The sequence below is a fragment of the Sapajus apella genome, unplaced genomic scaffold (assembly GCF_009761245.1).
Source record: "Sapajus apella isolate SASKATOON/1434 unplaced genomic scaffold, GSC_monkey_1.0 scaffold42, whole genome shotgun sequence".
NCBI lineage: Eukaryota > Metazoa > Chordata > Mammalia > Primates > Cebidae > Sapajus > Sapajus apella.
Window position 1 is genome coordinate 10,528,604 of NW_022436982.1, and position 20,593 is coordinate 10,549,196.

Consider the following 20,593-nt stretch of genomic DNA (forward strand, 5'->3'; position numbering starts at 1 on the left):
CTTATAGTATGATACTGGATAGGTTGATTTCCAGGCATCTTTAAGGTCTGCTTTTCTCAGAGACTTTTGCTTACTTTATTCTTCTTATTTTACTTTAAAATTTTTTCATAAGTGTATGCATACATATAATTTAAGATGTATATATAATTTGATATATATACAGATATGTATATATAAAATTGAGATATTTATATATAGATATGTAATTTGAGATCCATATGCACATTGAGCTGTCCTTTCAGGGACCAGAACAGTAATCTATCATAATCTCGACCCAGTTGCTTCACATAGAAATCCTGGTATGAGATAGGATAGCTATTCTTACATCAGTTCATGCAAACAGAAGGAACTAAGCCAGCAAACGTTTGTTGAGTGCCAGCCTTCAAAACATATTTAAATTTTTCATTATTACAATTAATCTATGATGTAGGTACAAACATTGCTTCTATTATGCTAATGTGTAAAGGGAGGCATGGAAAGGTTAATTAATTTGCTCAACCTCCAAGCTCAAATTTGAACCCGGCCAGCCTTTTCTGATTTGTGAGTTGTGCTGATAGGCATGAAAATAATTTGCTTACGCTTTCTCACATTAAATGACACTTCATCTAGGAGGTGTTCCCCGAACACTCTCCACTCCCTAAAAATATAGTTTAGATTCCCCTTTCTACGAGCTCCCTCCAGATTCCATGTTTCCTTTTTCACAGCACTTATTGTATTACATGTTCACAGATTAAGTTTTTTGAGGGCAAAGACTTTTTGTTTATCTCCTTTTCATATTGTAATCTGACCACAATCAGTGCTCAGTATATATTTTTTGAATTAAGAATTACTCTTTCATCTAACTAAGGGCTATTAAACTGATGCCATGGTTTCCTTCTTTTATAGGGTCTTGAGAGCATGATATGTCACATCCAGTGGTGGATTAGTTTGCAACATCTGTGTTCCAGTGCTACAGTTATTTTGTTTCTGAGGATCCTTTACTAAAAGGAAAGCAAAGCAAGCTGAACAAAACAAGTAAGACACTATCAAATAGCAAAACAGTGATAACAAATTCAATGGAAGTCTCATAGGAGATGCTTTGGGGTAGTTGGTCCTTTATGTAAAAGAAGGTGAGCTCCTGAGTAAAGGAAAGCAAATAAGAAAAGGTTGTCATTATCATCTTCAAGTATTGGCTAAAGCTGAGCACACTGAGGCAAAAAAGGTATTTGAAAAGTAGCTTTCAAAGTCTCTTCTCATACTTGAATTTGATGACTTCGAATATCCTTCTACTCTGGTTAAGTCACTTGATTGTGTATTTTAGATACATTGTTACATTATCGAAATCTTCACAATTTAGTGGATATAGGGTTTATTATTTAACACATGGGGAAACTGAAAACTAGAGATGTTGGGTAATTTTCCCAATGACCTACAGCTGCTAAGTGATGAGCACAGGTTTCAATCCTAGAAAAAGCTCCTCCGAAGCCGCTGCTTTCTTCAGTATACCACATGAAGTGGTGGCACTCAGAGCAGTTTGTAGGCTGATCAATGGTGTCACCCTCCAAGTTTTCCTAAAGCACCGTGTAAACTTTAATGTGCAAAAAATTACCCTGATATCTGAAAATTCAGATTCCAGTTCAGCCTGAGTTTCTGCAGTTCTAGCATGTTCCCAGGTGAAGGCAATACTGCAGTTCCGTGGACCATCCTTTACTCGGACATAAGAGACCACTAAAGTTAATCTTTACTGTGACAGGTAAAGTGTAAACTGTTTCCAAACAGCAACCTGTGCCAAAGCTTCAGTGGAGACAAAGTAGCTGTGGGAGTGGATCTCACAAGATTATTGTGCTCGATGCTGCTGTTAGAGATATTTGCTGTCTTACAGGCAACGGAGAGATTGTGGAAAAAGAATGGGATAGAGGTAAGGTTACGATTTATCTGTCATATCTTCCATCAGCAGTAACTGCCTTTGGCACTCTGTGTTATTGTTCATTTCTGAATACAAGTTCACGGATTTAGCTGGTTGTTAGAGGAAAGACCTCATATAAAATCTTTCCTTTCAGTTGTTTCCGGAGAGCTATTCTTTCCTCACAGCTTGTCTTCAACACAAGACTGATGAATTGGAGGCAGATGATAGACTCTCTTTTCCTAACTTTCCCTTCCAATCCAGAATATTGGAGAGACTGGGGAATCTTAGAATCGTAGAGTTGGACTAGAACTGCAGTGAAGATGTATGCAAGAAATGGCACAATGCATCAGCTTCTCACTGTCCCAGATACTTCCTTGCATGTAGATTATGCAAGGCCCCTTGCTTACAGATTAAGAAATAGTGGGTTAGCTTAGACTCTCATCTTCTGATAGTGGGTTTGGAGCTTGAAAAACTCAGCATCTCACAGGGAGCAGTGAATGATTATTGAAAAGAAAGAAGAAAGAGAGAGAAAAGGAAGAAGAAAAAAATAGAAATGGCTAATTTATAAGTTATATTTGCCATTTTTTAAATATATAGTTCAATATATAGTAGGTGTTTGAAGAGATCCTGTAGAGCCTGAAATCTGCATTTCAGTATAATGAGCATTTCTCTATATTATCTCTCTTTTGTTCAATAGTTGTTATGTTTTATACAACTTCTTAGAACAATTATGAATAGAAAGTAGAATGGAAAGGTTGTATGAAATTATGGCACAACATTTGACCTGTGGTTGGAAGACCTCAATTCTAGGTTTTGCAATGTCATTAACTCGTCTAATGGGAAAGTCAGGTGAGAGTTCATGGAACTTTAAGAGGAATCAAAACCATTTAGAGTAGACAATGTCTGAAGATCTTCTCAAGATTTTTCCAGAAGATTCTTCCCTAGGAGCTTATGCTTTGGTGGTCATCTTAGTCTCAGTGTTCTGTTATTGCTGAATGTATGCCCTCCTTGTTAAATCTTTTATGTCCAACTAAGTGAGGTCCACTCACAGCAGTGACAAATATGAGGACTGCTGCAGGTAGCAGAACTTTTCCTGAATGTATGTCCATGGCAGGAGCAGTTATGTAGCACACTGCTAACCACTTCACAAACTATAGTGTGTCTTCTTGCCACATTGTCACCGGAATTTCTCCCTGGACATGACCAGTCCCCTCCAATAATACTCCAGCTTTTCACCTTCTTGCCAGTTCCCCTTTATCTCTTCTATCCCTTTTATTTTCTTTCCTTGTAGTTCACAAGATCAAAATAAAAATGAAAGCTTCTCTGGTTTTTTTTATGGCAAGAACTTTATCCCTACTATCTTCAGTCTCACTTTGTAGCACAATAAGGTATTTTTCTAAAACAAAGGATTCTAGTACCAGACATTGCTATGATAAAGTGTGTGTGTGTGTATGTGTGTGTGTGCACGCGTGCACACATGCGTGTTTCATCTCATTACCTGTTTTACTTAACGTGAAATATTTTAAAGTTTTTTAGGGCAATGGACCATAAGTTAGGTGACTTAACTAAGTATATAGAATTGCATAGTTGAGACAATACAGGAACCAAGAACCTGTGCCTTTTTTAGTTAAGAATAGATGCCCCTGTTCACAATAGCAAAGACATGGAATCAACCCAAATGCCCATCAGTGATAGACTGCATTAAAAAAAAAAGTGGTACATATACACCATGGAATACTATGTAGCCATAAAAAGGAACAAGATCATGTCCTTTGCAGGGACATAGATGGAACTGGAAGCCATTGTCCACAGCAAACTAATGCAGGAAAAGAAAAGAAAATACCGCAAGTTCTCACCTGGGAGCTGAACAATGTGAACACATAAGCACAGAGAGGAAAATAACAGGCATTGGGGCCTGTCAGGGGGTGAGGGGGAGGAAGACCATCAGCATGAATAGCTAATACATGCTGGGTGTGATACTTTTGTGGTGAGTTGATAGGTGCAGCAAACCACCATGGCACAAGTTTACCTGTGTAACAAACCTGCACATTCTGCACGTGTACCCTGGAACTTAAAAAAAAAAAAAAAAAGAATAGGTGCTCAGCAAAGGCTGAGATTTGTATATTAGAGTGTGAAGCACACTGTATTATACAGTCGTGTGCTTAACGGTGGGGATATCCTCTGAGAAATGCATTGTTACACAATTACATCTTTTTGAGAACATTGTAGAGTGAACTTACACAAACCTCAATGCTATAGCCTACTACACACCTATTATATGGGGTACAGCCCGTTACTGTGGGGCTAAAACCTGTATAGGATGTTACTGTACTGAATACTGCAGAAAATTGTGACACAATGATAAATATGTATCTAAACATATCTAAAGAGAAAAATGTACAGTAAAACATGTTATAAAAGACAAAAAATGGTATACCTGTACAGGGCACATGCCGTGGTGGCCATGATGGAGCTTGTAGGACTGGAAATTGTGCTGAGTGAATCCATGAGTGACTGGTGATTGAATGTGAAGGCCTACACTACTATAGACTTTATAGACACTGTGCACTTAGATTATGCTAAACTTACCAAAACATTTTTCTTTCTTCAATAACATATTAACCTTAGCTTCCTGTAACTTTCTAGCTTTATAAACTTTAAAATTTTTAATTCATTATTTACTGTTTTGTAATAACAGCTTAAAATACAAACATATTGTACAACTGAATAGAAATATTTTATTTCTTTATGTCCTTATTCTATAAGATTTTTTCTATTTTTTATTTTTAAAACCTTTTTGTCAAAAACGAAGACACAAGCACACAGGAATTTATTATCTACATTGTAATCTTATGGGACTACCATCATATGCTGTATGTGGTTTGTTGCAGACTGAAATGCCAATATGCGGCACATGACTGTAACTAGAAGCGAAAGTACATGTTTTTCGTTGTTGTTGTTGTTGTTTGTGTTGCTGTTTTTTAATACAGAGTCTGACTCTGTCACCCAGGCTGTAATGCTGTGGCAGGATCTCAGTTCACTGCAACCTCTGCCTCCTGGGCTCAAGCCATCCTCCCACCTCCGCCTTCCTAGTAGCTGGGACTACAGGTGCATGCCACTACGTCCAGCTAAATTTTGTATTTTTGGCAGAGATGGGTTTCGTCATGTTTCCCAGGCTCTTCTTGAACTCCTGACCTCAAGTGATCTTCCTCCTCAGCCTTCCAAAGTGCTGGGATTACAGGCGTGAGTGCCTTCCTATTCCCACACCAATTCTACTCCCAGCAATACACCGTTAAATCCCAGCCCGTACATGGGATTTGAAGGTGTGGTGCTGGGAATAGGGTTGGCACAGTGATCCTTCTGAATCCTTCTCAACTAGTATTGAAAAATGGGACACATTCCTAAGTGCTGTTTCTTCGTTATTGGCAAAATTGAATGGGACCAATGACAAATATCCAGATAGTTAAATAAGTGTTGTGGTAAAATCATTTCATTAAAATTAAATGACATTTACATGTTCATGAATGAGAAGCAGAGATTTTTAATTATTAGAGCAACACATCAATTCTAGTGAAAATGTAGGAAAAAAAGAGAAAAAGTAATTTGTAATTCCAATATCTAAATAAAACCAGCTTTGTTACTTTATATTTTCTTTTAGACACTGTCGCTATGAATACTATACAGTGTTGTGTTCATAATATACATTTTATATTGTATCCTGATTTATAAGCATTTTCCCTGTTCCACAGAATTTCGAAGTTGCTATTTCAGATCTAAAATGGAACATTTGATCATCCTCCTTGGTTTATATTAAAGTTTATAATTTTCATTATTAGAAATAATTACAATGTGAATATGATCTGTCAAATAGATGGAATATATTTCCTTAAAATAAATTCCCAGAGATAGAATTACTGAGTCAAAGCCTCACATTGTGATATGTAATACCTCAGCTTTATGAGAAAAAGCTTTGGTATACTTTTGTCAAATAGAATATTATAATTTTTTTAACTTGCTAATTTAGTAGGTGAAAAATTGTACCCAGGCTTTCTAATTTGCTCTTTTTTTGGTTACTAGTTGGTGAACCCTTTTTGTCTGCTATTTGTACCTTTTTCTTATGAATTTAGTATTCATGTCTTTAGCACATGTATCTGTTGTCATTTATTGTTTTCTTACCCATTTGTAGTGATCAAAAGACTTGTTATAGGATATCAAGAATGATTACTGTAAGCAGTGCTTTGTTTAAAACACTCGACTCTTTCTGATGAGAACTCTTTGCACTTAAAGCAAAGGGGTATGGAATTCCCTTCCATCTTGGCATGTGCTGACTTACTTAGCAGATTTCAAAGCTGTCTCTGGGCTTCATGTCACTGTGACCTAGAAAAGAATGAAATCACAGCCAGCCCAAATCCCTGTCAGAGCTCTAACCTTCACTCTGATTTCCTGCTTTCCTTATGGTTGACCTCAATATAGATTCCACATTCTTCAGCAAAGTGCATCATTGGATTTATTTTCTTTTTGCTTTGTCAGAATTGATTAATGCACATTTAGGTTAGAGAATGCCCAAGAATATATGGTAAAGAAGGCAGATTTAATTTTGGCATCTCCATCTCCTTGTCCAGTGATCTCATTATGCAACTCGAGGCTTCAAAATCTTCCTGATGAACCACATGTTCTGGACCTTTCAAAGGCTTCCCTTGACTATCAAGACCTGCCTGTCAATTACTTTATTTCCTCTGAATCCTGTTGTCTGCTAGCTGTTTGCTGCAGAGTCTTTTAGTGACTGTTTTATCCATTTTGGTTTGCCCATTTTGAAAGAAAGGTATAAAGAAGAAAGGTCCCTATATTTTTGCTCATTTGCCTCTTCTGCTTGTATGGTATCACTCTTTCATCTGTTAAAAATCTGGCTGTTGGGCCAGGCACAGTGTCTCATACCTGTAATCCCGAAACTTTGGGAGACTGAGGTTGGTGGATCACCTGAAGTCAGAAGTTGGAGACCAGCCTGATCAACACGGTAAAACCCTGTCTCTACTAAAAAAAAGTATACAAAAATTAGCTGGGCATGGTGGTGCATGCCTGTAAACCAGCTGCTCGGGAGTCTGAGGCAGGAGAATCGCTTGAATGTGGGAGATGGAGGATGCAGTGAGCTGAGATTGTGCCTCTGAACTCCAGCCTGGGTGACACAGCAAGACTCCAACTCAAAACAAAACAAAACAACAGCAAAAAAAATCCATGCAAATCTGACTTTCAAGGTGCTTTGCCTATTTCCCTGTCAACAACGATTTTCCCCATTGCATCTTTTCTAGTTTGATCCTCCATTGGTTATTGTTTGCTTTCTTTTAGCATATATTGAATTACATTATTGTTACTTGTAATTTCATCCTTTTACCAAATGGGTTATATAGTCTATAAAATAGAGATTGTATATAATTAATTTTAAAATTTCCCAGCAATTAATCAGTGCATTTTCCTCACAGAGTAAGTGCTCAATGGTTGTTTATTGAAAAATTTGGATATTAATGATTAGAATTTCAGACACTGTGGCAGGCTGAAGCAATGAGAGGTATTTTACATGGTTTTATACAGGTGCCTGCCAAAACATGGGACTTGCAGAAAGGGCAAACATCGGTTAAGGCAGTTCCTCAATGAAAGCTGAAATCAAGCTTTAGCTGTTTGGTGACGTGCACTTGTCAGAATATCCTTAAAAGTTGTTATTATACTTGGATTTTGTAAGGGACAAAATTGCCTGTCCAAATGTGTAGGAAAAGATGAATACTTATTCAACAAGTGGGTTATGATTGTTCAGAAGTCCACTGAGTAAAATGTGCTCTACTGGCCACAGATTTTGCTTTCTATTACTTGCAAAATCTGTGGCCAGTAGATGTTTCCTGGACAAGCAGTGAAGGTAGGAGAAAAGCACAGGTGTTTCAGTTTGCTTGTTTGCTCCTGACTGTGGAGAAGAGTAGTTAAACCAAGGCTGCAGTGTTGGCTCTTGGGGAGGAACCCCTTTAATTGATACTAGTTTATTAAGATATGTTTGTACAAGAAACTTCTTTTAAGAAAGTAAACCTTTCATCCAAATTTGTTCATATGCTAATGTGTCTTGATTTCTCACTACAATAAACATAATTATTTCATAACCTTTGTTCTGGCAATCTTGGTTTTTTTAACCAGTTAAGAATAAATGTTTAATGATTAATGTTTAATGTTTAAACATGAATGATTTAAACGTCCTGCTCTAACATATTTAAAAGAAACTGTCTAGACATCCTTATGCCATATTGTTAGAGTATGCTATAAATAATCCAGGTACTTTCTACAGTTTTTTAAACCGAACTATTGTTTTCCAATACATTTAAATTAACGCCTACTAATTAGCATTTTTCCAAGCACTAGGAGGTGCAATAAAGATAAAGAAGATCTTGTTTCTATTTTAAATAATATTATTCATAGTATAAGCCACGCTGTGGAAAGCTGTGTAATAGAAGTCAAGTGTTATGAAGTTCTTTCGCAGATGGAAAGATAAAGGGCAGCGAGCTTGCCTGCAGCCAGGTGTGTCCATGGAAATTACTTTCAAAAGGAGCTTCAGGTTTCCCTTGGCTTTTTAATTATTTGAATCCACGAGAAGGTGGAGCTGGTATTTAAAGCAGTGCGCATGGCTGATTTTCTTTGCTTTGGATCGATGAAACGAGAAGGATTAAGGTATATGTTCTGGCTTTCTCAACTCCAGAAAAATATAATCTTTAATGTTTGTCTTTGGTGCTTTTAACTTGTTGACACTGTCTAAAATGTCACTTTCAATTTCTGCATCACCAACACAGAGGACCTTCCTAATTTCATTTTTATGGTTTAAGAAAATCACATACTTCTGAGTTTAGAGTAATTGCGGGAGGTAAGTGGTTTTAAGAAACTGACAATCATGTTAAAATCTTTTAGACTCTACAAAATTAATACTCTTTGGTTTGTCTCATCTTCTAATTCTTCTTTTCTTTCTCCTTTTTTTCTCTTATACTACAATCCATAAAGCTCAAAGTGGGAAAGCCTTCAGCAGAAGGAAGGGTTTGATAACTGAATTTGAACCAAAGTACATTAGGATATGAGAAAAGATGGATATTTAAGTTCTACTGGGCTCGATAAGAAAAGAATCTGGATTGTGTTTGGGATTTCTGTCCTCTCTTAAGTGAGTATAAGAAAAAATCTGAGTAGTCTAAGGCAGGCATAATTACTACATCACCTGTGGCAATGACTGGGTTAGGGAGGAGTATATGAACTTATTCTGACCAGTGATATTTGAGAAGATTGCTAGTGGGCAATGCCAATGTTGTCTCTCTAATAGAGATATATGAGATACCTGCTATTATTCTGGACTTGGTTGTATCTATGTCGAATGCCTGGAGCTATCGTGGGCATCTTGCCAACATGAGAGGGATTAGTGGGGACAAGCTGGGGTACGTGCTGAAAGGGGCAGAGTAAAGAGATGGGGCAGCTTTGTACCTTGTTAGTGCTTGGGACTTCTTACATGAGATAATTAACATCCTTATTATTGTGGCCATTTGAGTTAGATATTTCATTACTTGTAGCCAAACCATTATAAATGATAAAATGTTATCTGCTGGAAGACAGTTTGCATATAGCTTTCCCTCCATATTGCCATGTTTCCTGAATTTCTACCAATGGGCTCTTGCATGAGTTAAGGCACCAAGGCCTCTGTTAAACTATAAATCTGCTTTCTAGAGGGCGTAACACATTCACATTTTATCTCAATATTTAATCAAACTCTCATTTGTCACCTAGTTTCTGAGAAACTAGCAAACCAAAGAGCAAGATTTGATGGTGAGAAAGGAGCTGGGAAAGATGAGTATGGGAGGGTGAGTACGGGAGTATGGGGGAAGAGCAGTTTGAGAGGATGGGCTTCCAGATGGGTGGGCTGTGAGGAGATTTGTGATAGCACAGTGTCAGCTGGAGGGAGACTTTGAGGGCAGGGAGTGAGGGTGGGGACCAGGATGAGTACCAGTGGCAAATATGGCTTATTCCAACTGGAAGTTTTACAATCCAGAACTGCCCAAAATGGCCTTGTTCTGAGCTGGGACACAGCAAACTGCAGGGTTTTCCATTTAAACCTGCAGAATCTTTGCTTCCTGCATCTTCCACTCCATTGATGCTACATTGAGTTTTGTTGGTCATGGTTTCTCTGGTTGGCTGAAAGAAACAACTTCTGTGACATAATGGGATTTAATCCTAGGACATAATCTTTATTCCTAAGAAGTAGGCTCTGGGTGTAATGATCTTGGTATATACAATATGATTTGGGTTTGATAAGACATATTGATTCCAAGTCTGGAAAAGAACATTCTCTCCTGTCCTTTCTTCCTCTTCCTTCCACCATTCACTATCCTCTTACATCAAGACAGACTTTTTATCCTGTGTATTTTATAGTAATAGAAAGTTATGTTTTCTTCTGTTTGTGGACATGGCATGGAAAATAAAACCTAACTCGTATAGACTCTGTGTGAAGAAACATATTACGTTTAAGCTGAGGACAGGGGCCGCTTCTGCAGTTATAGCAAGTCTCATTTACTAAACAGAAACTTCCCAATTTTCCACTTGAGTCTGAAGCCGATGTAGTCCCCCCAGGTGCTGCCCACACGAGCAGAGCATATGGCTGTGCTAATGTGCAATAAAACTTGAGAGAAACCATTGAAGCCTGCTTTCTTCTGGGAACAGAGAATCTTTCCAATCAATTCTCCCATGATCCACCCATGTCCTCTTGTCACCTCCCTTCTGGGCCCTGCCAAGAATTAGCTTATGGCTACATTTCATCTCTGCCTATTTGCTCCTGAGAGGCTAATCCCAGGGATTTCATTTACTACTTTTAGAAAAAGGAGGAGGAGGTAAATCAAGAGATGAAGTTTTCTTGGAGATCACCTTAAGGCAATTTCAATAATAAATGACGACAGGGCTGAGTTTCATATACTAATTACAAATGACTACTTGAGGAGATGGGCTCTTCTACAAAGTGCTTCGAGTTATGGTATGCTCTTAGGTTGGTGCTATTTCAAAAATATGTGTGAATTTTATTATGCAGCCCATGGAGTGACCAGTATAATTAAGTTGCCAAACAGCTTTTCCCTTTTTCTTTATCACCTTCTTTTTTCAATTACTGCAAAGTTTCTGAAAAATTCAGCTTAGTGCCTTCAATTTCCTACTTGATCCAGGCAAATGAGGCCAGAGTAAACAGATGGTGTTGCTGCTGCACCCCTGCAGGCAAGCCATCTCAGAGGCTGTTGGATTAAAAGAAAGAAATGAATGGATTTTAGTGCTTTGGGATCTAAGCTGTAAGTAATCTTTACTCCACAACTCAGAATCAGGAGTCTTTCAGTCTGTACAGTGAGATCATCTAAACTCTGAAGTAGTGCCCAGAGTAAGAAATAATTTATAAGGGTGTCAGCAGTGGGATTCAAAATTTTAATAAAAATTGCACATTTATTGAGGTGAAAATCAGTTAATCTGGCACTCTTATCAGCTTGAACTCTCAAGTAGCAATTTCACCCAATTACAGTAAAATACAATTAGTGCCCATAATGAGGGCGCTGAGTCCTTGCAATTATTGGAATGTCTTCTGAATCATCCAAGAGGGCTGTCACTGTGACCAGCACAGTTAATGTTATATTTGTTATGGATTCCATCTTCTGAAGTATGAGACCCTGCCCTTGACTTAAATGGTAGTTTTCGGTCATGTGAAACTCACTATTGTAATCTGTATTGGGATGTTGTTGAAAATACTGTATGCATAAAGCATCCTGGTTGTGAGGATTACCAAAAGAATTATTTTAGATCTGAAAATCAGTGAGATCTATTTTTTGATTATTTGATTTTGTCTGACTTGTGTAACCGTCACTTTCTTGCTTTTCTTTGGTCTCTAGGAGGCTTAGAGTCTGTAGGCTATTATTGAATGCATAGGATTGCATACTAACATTATTCCGCAATTTTATTCTTTCCCCAGGATACTTTTTTATTCTTTCTTCTCTCAATGAATTATTTTATCGTTTTTGTAAGTGTTTCAGTTGTACCTTATCCATGGAATGAGTAAAAATAGAAATTTTCTGTTCTTTCTCCGGGCCATGCCAGATAGCAGGAATCTTGCTTTTCATGAATAGCTATACCTTAACTGTAGTATCTGATTGGTAGCACATGCCTGGTATTTTTGCCTCAAGTTTTTGTGGGGTTTTCCTAGTTTTGTTTATAAAACATACCTAATAAAGGTATTAGCATCTATTATTATTGGTTGCTGGTCATTGTGATCCATATTTCTTTGGTGTTAGCTTGACCACAGTGCTGTGTATGTCTGGAGGGTGGCTCCTACTACATTCCATCAGAGACATGGGCAGTGTGAACAAGAAAGCCACATGTTAGTTAAAGTAATTCATATCTACTTAGGGCTTGATACTCTGGGAGGATCTTACTGTATGATTTTGTAATGGAGCCCTTTCTCCATTGTGTGGGAGTTTTATAGCCAGAACTTTCCCTTCTACCATTTCACAGCCCTTTCCAACCAGCCAGCTATAATTATTCCTTCTACCAAGTGGAAAGTCACATTGAGTAACTATTGAGTGTGGCTTAAATGTTGGATAGTCTGTGTTTGAAACCTCTTCCTAGCCCTTGTAGTTACAAACTAGAACATGAGCCTCTTCCTTCAATTATCTAAGTTTCAGTTTCTTTATCTGTAAGATGGGAAGATAATAATATCTTCCTAGAGGGCATAGGAAAGATGCAGTATTTGCCATAGAATAAGTTTTCAATTATTGTTTGTTTTCACAATGACAAATTGTTTAAATAACAAAGGAGAGTGAGAGTCAATTCTAGTCAAACCTTATTTTCTATTAGATGTGGACACCAGAAAAGATGTGCCTTTAAAAAAGGTGTGGGCCATTTTAGTGATTAGTCTTCTATTTATGGTCTTTATTTCATAGATTATTGAGCAATGAGTATATATTCTAGTTGAGTTCATGACCTAGGATCTACTTGAAATTTCTGCTTTTTCTCTTAACACTCATGTGCCTTAATTTCTTGCTCTATAAAATGGGGATAGTGATCTCTGTCTAAGAGGGTGATTATGGTAATTAATGATGTATAACTTATAAAAAATGTAAGTTTGGCTGTTGTAGTAACCAATACAGACTTGAATTAAAGAGACTTCTATGTTACCTGTAGGGCTACTGTTACATGATAAATATTTAATAAGCATGAAGGAAATAATAAACATTTGCTGATATCTTAAAGGATTTAAAAATTAGGCATTAAAAATTTTATTGTGGCAAAAACCACATAACATAAAATATACCATTTTAGCCATTTTTAAGTGTACAGCTCAATAATGTTAATTATATTTACATAACTGTGTAACCAGTATCCAGAATTTTTCATCTTGTGAAACTGCAACTCTATACCCATTAAATAACAGCTCTCTATTTCCTTATCCCTGTGGTCCCTGGAAACCCCTACTCTATTTTCTGTTTCAGTGAGCTTGACTACTTTAGATACCTCACATAAATAGAATCATACAGAATTTGCCTTTTTGTGACTGGCTTATTTCACATAGCATACCATTATCAGGTTTATTCATATCATAGTATGTGTCAGAATTTCCTTTCTTTCTAAGGCTAGATAATATTCCATTGCATGTATGTGCCACATTTTGTTTATCCAGTCCTGTCAGTAGAGACTTGGGTTGCTTCTACCTCTTGGTTATTGTGAATAGTGCTGCTATGAACAGGAGTGTGTAAATATCTCTTCGAGATCTTGCTTTGAATTCCTTTGGATATATATTCAGAAGTGAAAATGCTGGATCATATGGTAATTCTATTTTTAACTTTTTGAGGAACCACCATATTTCAATGCATTTTAAAAGAAATCTTTTAATTTGTGAATGAAGCATCACCTAATTTCAAATGGTAAATGTCTGCTGAGTCAGATTTTATAGGAAAACTATGGAATGGAATTTGTAGTGCCTTTTCATATGATGCTATGGATATGCATTCATTTTTTCTAGATTTATGTCTCTAAAACAGAAAAGATGACTTAAAAGTCATGAATGGACATATGCTATCACGAAACTGGGAGGCTCCAACCCAGTTTTTAATGACTTCTATGTTACTTATTACAGACCGTTAACGTGGCTTTAAGCCATAGCAATCTGATTCCAATATATGCAGTCTGAGCCTTTGTAAAGATTGTTAAGTTACTATAAAAAGAACAGAATAAATTATGTAGCTGCTTAAACCTTGGATGTTCTGCCTTGGTCACAGTCTCATTATCTACTTTTAATGAAGCATTATACAGTATTGATATTCATTTTTCAAGTCTGTACTTTTTCTGCAAAATGTGTTTACACAAAAGGCTGAGGAAGAATTTTCTTTCTGTTTAAATTGATGATGAATAAGTGGGTCATATGCTTTCACTGGTATGTTTTGGGGTGAGAGAGTGAGAACAGGGTGAGAATAACAGGGGTGTTAGGGTGAAAGCTGGAGCCATCCCATTTTCCCGTCTCTCTTAGGAATGGTAATCCTAACTCCATTAGTACAGAATGAGAGGCCATTTGGGTAAATATAGTCACATAAATATATCATTAGGCAGTTTTGTAAAATGCACATTATTTATTCAAGCAAATATGTAATTAGAACATTTTTTAAAACACAGATTATCTACCAAAGAGACTCAAACTGCTCCTTTGGAGCATTTAAGCCTATTGGGTAAAACTGTAATTAGGCCATTAATTAAACCCAAATCATATTATTTATTAAAAGGTGCTTTGCTGATCTGATAAGCATTTTCTTTGCTCTTTTAAGACATTTCAATAATTAATTATTGTGAGCCCCTTGGCTATCACTTGCCCTTCATTCATTTCTTTCTGATTTTCTTCTTATTTTATGATGATGGTTATAGGTTTAGATTTCCCTGTGGATAATGTGTGCAGAAATGCCTGATGTAACATTGCCACCCTCTTTCCCTGCACAGTCCTTCAAAGAAATGAGAATGAAAGGACCAGCTCACTATATTTCTTAACTATATCCTCTTTGAATATATTTTTGGGGGGGTGGTTTTTAGAATCGTCCTTGTATTTTTTTTCTCATCGTTGCACATAGACCTGGTAAGGTAAAAAATTTTAAGTTCTAAACCTCTGAGGCTTGTGTGAAACTGCTGGAGATGGATTTGATTTAAATGAAGTCACATTCCCCCTTTGAGCCATTTTTTTGACTAGAGAATGTATATTTGTAAAATAATTTAATTTGGTGTAGTCTTGTATTTGTGGTCCTGAAAAGGAGTGGTGGCTTATATAGGTATTGGACCTATAACAACAGTCTTTGGTTTGTTTCAGGCAATATTCACTTACAGTCTTCCAAAAACACATGTCCCAAAGGATAAGGTTTAACAGGTAGAATGTGTGAAAAGAGTTACCTATTTTTGGTTTGCTCTGCTCCAGTCAAATTTCTCCATTGTAGCTCCTGGGTTTTTTTTTTCCTCCAAAAAAAATGTAACATAATTAATTAGTTTCTCAGAAGCTCAGAGTTCTTCATTTTGCCTCAGAGTCTTTGCTTTTGCTCTACCCTTCCTTTGGAACCCTGCCTGTCTCTTGACTGTCCTTTGCCTAAGTAACCTAAAAAGATTCCACGCAGTATGGAGTTAAGAACACACTAGGGGAGCCAGATTGCCTAGGTTTGAATTGAAATCCTCTCTTAATTAGCTGAATGACCTCGGCAAGTCACATACCCTTTTTGCTCCCTAGTTTTCTTATGTACCTCCCTTACAGATGAAGAGCCGTGTAAATTGCTATGCATTAAGTGCTTACGTAGCAAACATTATTATTTATGTGTTTTGTTTCAGGAAACCCTTTAATCATCCACATCTGAGTTTTCCTCAGAAGTTCCCTGTTTTTACCACTATCACACATTGCATTGCACTTGCTTATTGATTACCTTTTTCTTACACTAGACTAAAAATTCCATCAGCAAAGAGTTGCACTCTTTCTTTAATTTTATATCACAGCACCTAGCATGGGGTTGGTAAAATAGTACCTGGCTCCAGGTCCACCTACATTGTTCAGGGTACTATGCTAGGCACTAAAGATATAGTAGTGAACAAAAAGTACACTACTTGCTCTCATTCAGCTTAATGTTGGGGGGAAGATAAATATTGAGCTAATGATTATCTAGAAAATGTAAAATTATAAATAAGACAAGTTCTATAAAGGATAACTATGTAATTTCATGAAAGTTTAAAATAGGGGTATTAGGTCTCATCTCGGAGTTAGATATTTCTGAAGAAGTGTTGCTTGGCTAACATTTTAAGATTGAGTAGTTACTAAATAGAAAAGGAAGAAAAAAGAAACATATGCAACAAATAAGTTGTCTCTATATTCTAGGTGTGAGCCCAGCATGTGTGATACATTATAAAAGGTCCAGGTCTTTCAAATGAAGACTTTAAGCAAGAGAGAAATTTTAGATGAAGCTGAAGAGATAGACAGGGGCCATGCATAGAAGGCATTGATGGAGATCTTATGAGAATTTTATCTATAATCAAATAAATGACAAGCCATTGATGTATTTCAAGTAGAAAAATGATATGATTACATTGGCATTTAAAAAATATCACTCATTTTGGGCATGTTGGCTGTATCTGTAAGGTGAAGAATAGATTGGATTAGAGTGGCTGATGCAGAAGAGATACACAGAGTTGGCCCTTCATATTCATCTGTTCCACAGCTATGGATTCAACCAACCACGGATCAAAAATGCTTGGAAAAATAAAAAGGGATGATTTCGTCTGTACTACACACATACATACTTTTTTCCTTGTCATTATTCCCTAAACAATACAGTACAATAACTATTTACAAAGCATTCCCATTTTATTAGGTTTTATAAGTAATCTAGAGGTCATTTAAAGAGTACAGGAAAATGCCCATAGGTTACATGCAAATACCATGCTATTTTATATCAGGGACCTATGTAAGGGAGCCCTAGACACAATCCCTCGTGGATACTGAGGGAACACCTATATATGATATATCTTGTTGCAAAAAGATGAAGAAAATGATTTTGGCAACTTAGACTATACTTACAGTTGTTAAAAAATTGATAGATTTGAGAGACATTTAACAACAGAGTCAACAAGATTTAATGATTGAGTATGTGTAATAAGGGAAAGAGAGTCACAAGATGGTGCCCAGGTATTGGTAAGTAAATTGATAGTTTTTGCTATTGCTTCCTGAGAGCACACTACAGGAAGGGGACAAGGTTTGGGAGGAAAATAACAAGCTTTCTTTTGAAAATACTTCACTTGAGAGGACACAGGGAGATCATACACATGATTTCAAATAGGAGGTTGGAAAAATGGTTTTGGAGCTTAAAGAAGAAATCTGGGATATTGATTTAAACGTGGATGTCACCTGCAAATGGGTGGATTTTTAAAGCTATGAATGCAGTAATCTAGAGAGACTCTTGAGTGAGAAAAGGAAAGGACCCAGGACTGAGGCCTGAGGACTCCAAATATTGTTCACTGGCAGGTGGTGCATGAACTAGTGAAAGAATAACCAGAAATATATAGAAGGAAAGAAACCAAGAGAATTATATTGCAAAAGCTGATGAAAACCAAAATATTTTGCCCCAAAATATACTCATTTGACATATTATCAGAAGAGTTTTCAGAGGACCTGCAAACAGAAGTAGCCTAGCAAAGCTGTCTTTCGTGGGTAAGATTTGTATCCGTAGAGTATCTACATTGAGGTGGCCAGGTTTTCTCTGAGGCCCTCCCTTGTCTGGATCCAGGAAAGATTAAATGAGACTCTGACACCTTTAAAGGTTTAAAAGAAACATTTGCCATATGTCTTCTCTGAGGGCTGCTACTTGTGACGTTTCATCTAAGAAACAGCACTGCCTTGCTAGCTAGGCTTTCTTTTCTCCCCATCCCGAAACCTGTTTTGTCATGCTCCAAGCCCCCATTCTTTCTGTAACCTCAAAATGATATAAAAGTATCAACTATCTGGCCATTGTTTTGAGCTCTTATATTCTGTATGATTCCCACACATATTAGTACATTTGTAGGCCTTTTCTCCTATCAATCTGCCTTTTGTCAGTTGATTGTCAGCAAACTTTTCAGAGGTTAAAGTTGAAGTTTCCCGTGGCTCTTACACAGCCATGTAAAGAGCATGTTTCAAAAGGAGGGCAAGGTCTACTGTCTAGAGATGCCCGGAAGTCCTTTCAATTTAGGAACACACAGGCCATTTCATTGAAGGAAACAATGAATGAATTCATTGATAAAATAACTTCAGTATAATATGGATAATGAAAGAGAAAAATATTTTAATGAATATTTTCTAAGAGCCTATAATATTATATGCATTGTATTTCTCATAAAGTAGAATCATAGTATGCTGTGCATCTCAGCTTCATTATCCTTGGAATCCTGTTTTCTTGGTGTGTCTTATAGGATAAGATGCTTTATAGAATCCTAGTTTGGGAAGTGTTTAGCTAAAAGTATTATTTGGGTGACAATTTTTGGTTCTGTTGTTTCTCATTTCCCAGGAAGGCTTTCCAATCTACTTTCCCTGTCTAATGTTAGACTACAGTGTTGATAACTGTGTGGTAGTTTAGAGGCAGGTCTCTGAAACCAGACTTTTAAGGTTTAAATCCTCTTGCACACTTGATGACTTTGAGCACATTGCTTAGGCTTTCTGTTCCTCAGTTTCCTCACCTGTAAAATGTTAATGGTGATATTTATATGAAATTTAAAATGGGGTAAGGCATATAAACTACTTAATAGAATGTCTGGCACTTTAGTAAGCAATTGAAAGCTGTGAATGATAATGATGATTAGAATCTCAGAAGGGGACATTAGCTTTTTTTTTTTTTTTTTTTAAAAATTACAAGGAATAAAATAACTGGTTTTATGTACTAAGGAGAAAATATTGCTCTCTTGTGGCATCTGTTTGGTAGCAAAGGTAAAGCAAAAACTAGGAGTGTGCCCCACTGTGTGTTTCATTTTCTGCTTTTCAAAATCAATACATAATATTGATACATATTTATGGGGTACATCGGCTATTTTGTTACATGCATAGAATGTGTCATAGTCAAGTCAAAGTATTTAGAATATCCATCACTTTGAGCATTTATCATTTCTATGTGTTGGAAACATTTCAAATCCTCTCTTCTAGCCGTTTTGAAATACGCAGTTTGTTGTTGTGAACTGTAGTCACCCTACTCTGCTGTTGAGGATTAGCACTTATTTCTTCTATCCAACAATGTGTTTGTACCCATCAACAAAAGTTGATCTCATAAAGTAGAGTAGAATGATAATTTCTGCTTTTAAAAACACATGTTGATTGAGTCTTTCAGAGAGTTTAGGTCCAGCCTAACTGTGGGTGTGGGCTGGCTTGTGTTGAACATCCATTCAGATACATAGCAGAATTACTCACCTTTAATTTCACAAAAGAACTGGCCCTACCTTCCATTCATTTGATAAAGGAAGCCTACAGCTTTATTTTCATTCATATGTGATCCTTGCTTTTGTCCAGAGAATATTAACTGTCTGTTGTTCACTGTTTTAAAAATGGTTGTTAAAAAGAAAGTGGCTGATACTCATGGAGAATTATATAAAGGATTGTATTAATCCATTTTCACATGGCTGTAAAGAACTACTTGAGACTGGGCAATTTATGTAGAAAAAAAGGTTTAATTGACTCACGGTTCTGCATGGCTCAGGAGGCCTTGGGAAATTTGGAATCATGGCAGAGATGAAGGGGAAGCAAGGACCTTCTTTACATGGCAGCAGGACAGAGAGAGTGAAGGGGGAAGTACCACTTTTAAACCATCAGATCTCATCACAGCTCCCTCACCTTCATGAGTACAGCACGGGGGAAACTGCTGCCCATGATCCAATCACCTCCTCGAGGTCCCTCCCTGGACACAAGGGGATTACAATTCTAGATGAGATTTGGGTGGGGGCCCGGAGCCAAACCATGTCAAGGATATTCAGTTTGACAGTTTCTTCAAGTTATCAAAAATTTAGCCTTAGATTATCAAGCCATGAGACCTGTAGGTTTATAAGCCATTATTGTGAACTTGCAGAATTACTTCTCAATTGCTCTGTATACCATGCCCTCAGTGTGCCTCCTTGCATACTACGAGAAGGAACTCGATGAAAGTCACTCTCAGAGCATCCCATGGGAGATTTTTATGTCAAGTCTCTGTGTCTTTTCACAAACCATTGATATGCTATTAATGATAAATGCACAGATTTTTGGAACTAATTAGGCCTCTCATTTTGTTCTGGCTGGTTGCTAAAATGTGCAGAAATGAATTTGCAAGATTTTACTATGTGTTAGATGTCTTACCCTTTCCCCTCTTTCTACACCTTCCTCTTTGCTCTGGGGTCTGATTCATTTGAACTGTATCAAGGGACTTCTCTGCCCTTGCGCTTCCATTAAATTTGGCCCATGAGAGGTTCCAGAAAGAGATATAAAGGAGTGGAGAGATTGAGACTAGGTACTTACCCTGAGCTCTCTGCAGGTTAGTTACTTCTCTTAATAAGTCCACACCTCCTATCAGGTGGCCCTCTCTGCAGAGTTCTTTCTCTGGCTACCACTAACAACTTCCTCATCTTGCCCTTCAGGCTAAGAGAAATAAAAACTCCCAGAGTTTTTTCCTGCTATTT